This window comes from Urocitellus parryii, chromosome 3, assembly GCF_045843805.1.
Source record: "Urocitellus parryii isolate mUroPar1 chromosome 3, mUroPar1.hap1, whole genome shotgun sequence".
Classification (NCBI taxonomy): domain Eukaryota; kingdom Metazoa; phylum Chordata; class Mammalia; order Rodentia; family Sciuridae; genus Urocitellus; species Urocitellus parryii.
The window spans coordinates 6,473,997-6,476,558 of NC_135533.1; the positions used below are offsets into that span (position 1 = coordinate 6,473,997).

Consider the following 2,562-nt stretch of genomic DNA (forward strand, 5'->3'; position numbering starts at 1 on the left):
TACACTTGCCCCATCAGCTTTTACTGGGTGAGGGGAGAGAAGGGGACTTCAGTGTATGGAAGGAATTCAGATTGTGTCTGCAATCTCGATGGGTAGAAGAAGAGCCCATGAGACAAGCGAATGTCCTCTAGGTAATGAAAGATGAACCCATGGCCTGAAGAAGGGTCTCTACTCAGTTTGTGGTGCATCTACAGTTTCCATACTTGACTAAGAATGAGTGAAACTTCTAGTGTCCCGTGGAATTCTTGGGTGTGGTAACACAGGTCTCTGGGGACAGACAGGGCCAGCCCAAGGTGAGAATGAGGTATGTCTGAGTGAGGGCGGTCAGTTCCCTCCAGTTCTCTAGAACAAAGAGACATGAGAGTCTGTCCTGGATCACTGACGGTGGCTCAGTGTTAATCAGGGAGGACTGAACAGGGATGTGGGGATAACTTGGGGCTAAGCAATTGTCTGAACAGTGGCAGCCCTTGGTTCAAGACGCTGTCACCTGCTGGCCCCTCCTAAACATACCGACCACATGTTTGCAGCTGCTGTCCTGTTCATGCTCCAGGGACTGTGGCACTCTGGACTCCCACTTCTTCACCTTTCAGTGGGCTGGATCCTCTCTTCAGGCTCCTTCTGTGTGAACCTTGAAGGATTGAAAAAAATGGAGAGAGGGGAGGAAGAGGAGAGACAGAGGGGCAGTTCATCCCTGCCCAGAGCATTTGGTGAACAGAAGCCCCTCATCATCAATGTGGGCTCCACTGTGACTCCGTCTCCAGTCAGGTGTGTGTTGCATGGGCATGATTGATTAATCTTTTTTTCCAGATCTACAGCATAAAAGGACACCGTCATGGTTTGGATCTCTTGCATCCCCCAAAATCTCCAGTTTTAGTGCAGGAATCTTCAGAGGTGAAAATTTTGATTCTGAGTGCCATAATACAGTCAGTGGATAAATCCATTTAATAATTAATAATGTGAAGAATCTGACTCTAGGCATTGTGGTGAGGCAAAAGGAAGTGATGATTTGGGACGTGCCCTGGGGTTTGTACTTTGTCCCTGGTGCCTCACTTGCTGTCTCTGCTTTCTGGCTGCCACGAGCCAGCATCTTTCCTGCACCATGACCTTCTCCCATGATGTTCTGCTGAGGCCTAGAACATTTCAGTCATATGATCACAGATTGCACCTCTGAAACTGGGAGCCTTAAACACACTTTTCTTTCTATAAGTTTTTTGTGTCAGGTATTTTGGTCACAGTGATGAAGAGTAGACTCACATAGGTGCAGATTAAATGAGCACCTCCAAACTGTCAGTGAGTCAGAATCCCACACGGTGCTGCTAGATGCACACGTGGTATCTTGTTCCCCTTCTCAGAGGGTCAGGTTAAGCGTTCTCAGGGAGGAACTAAGAATGTTTGCTTTTGGCCATTCTGGGCCCCACGCTCATCTCCAAAGGGTCAGTTGAGCAGCCAGCTCTTATGGTCTGGTTCCTCTAATTGAGTGTAAAGAAGGTTGTAGCTTAAGATATCTATGACTTTTATGCTTCTGCCTCAGCCAGGTTCTAGGGAGGAAGCGGGTAGACGGGAAGGGGTGTGGCCTAGCAGGAAGGAAGCCTATGAAGGCAGACACTAGCAAGTGCACCTCTCCAGGTGGGGAATCCTGGGAGTGGCCATCCAGGTTTCAGATGCTTATTACACATGTATATTAGCAGGGGGTATAGCTCAGGGGTAGAGCATTTGACTGCAGATCAAGAGGTCCCTAGTTCAAATCCAGGTGCCCCCTTGCTAGGATCTCTTTTAGATGCCAAAGATAATATTTTCTGAAGTAGTAAAGGACCAGGAGTCACATGATGACCCACGTCATCTATATAAGCTCTTATCCCCCTGCAGTGTGACAGGCATGAACTTAAGTACGTACCACTTGTTCTCTGTATTCTACTTAGGCCATATCTGTGTCCTCCTCTCCAAAAGGATACAGTAGTGGGGCAGGCTGTAAGCTTCCTCCAGGTCATGGCTGGTCATTCTGTGGCACAGGCTGTCCTCCAAAGCAACGACTATGAGGCTCCCTCACTGCATGGACACCCAACCTTCTGAGGTCTGTGGTGTCGAGGAGCCCAGCTTTTACTTAGGCAAATCCTCTTGTCAGCTCTTGAGGAAGCCCCACCTGAGGCGTGAACAGGGCCTCCTTTCTCCCTGAGACCTCAGTAGAAACATTTTGTTCCTGGGTTTGTCTCTTTTTTTCACTATGGCTCTCTAGGGACAAGTACCCTGTCTCTGTGACCTCAACGTGGATGTCAGTGTCTAGCACCTCACAAGCTCCATGATTGTATGTTGAGGGAACGAGTGATGAAGTGAGATAACAAGCCCCCTCTTTGAGGCCTTGGAGGATGGCGGAGGCTCTCCCTGGACCGTGTGTGAGGTTCATTGAAGACCAGGCCCAGCAGCTCTTGTCTGGTCACTGTGTGTGGACTTAGGGAAATGCTGGGATCAGGTGTGCTTTCCAGGTGCACAGGTGGTTCCACCTGTGTCTGAGGTGGGAGAGGAGCTGAGAGGGACTAGTCAAGGCCAGAGATGAAAGAGAGGAGG

At 49.3% G+C, this 2,562-nt stretch overlaps 1 non-coding gene across 1 annotated transcript; it reads left to right on the forward strand.

Annotated features, from left to right (window-relative positions):
- Window positions 1–1,687: 1,687 nt before the first annotated feature.
- Trnac-gca (transfer RNA cysteine (anticodon GCA)) lies at window positions 1,688–1,759 on the forward strand. Its single transcript has one exon. It is a non-coding gene; the product is annotated as a tRNA-Cys (tRNA).
- The last annotated feature ends 803 nt before the right edge of the window (window positions 1,760–2,562 follow it).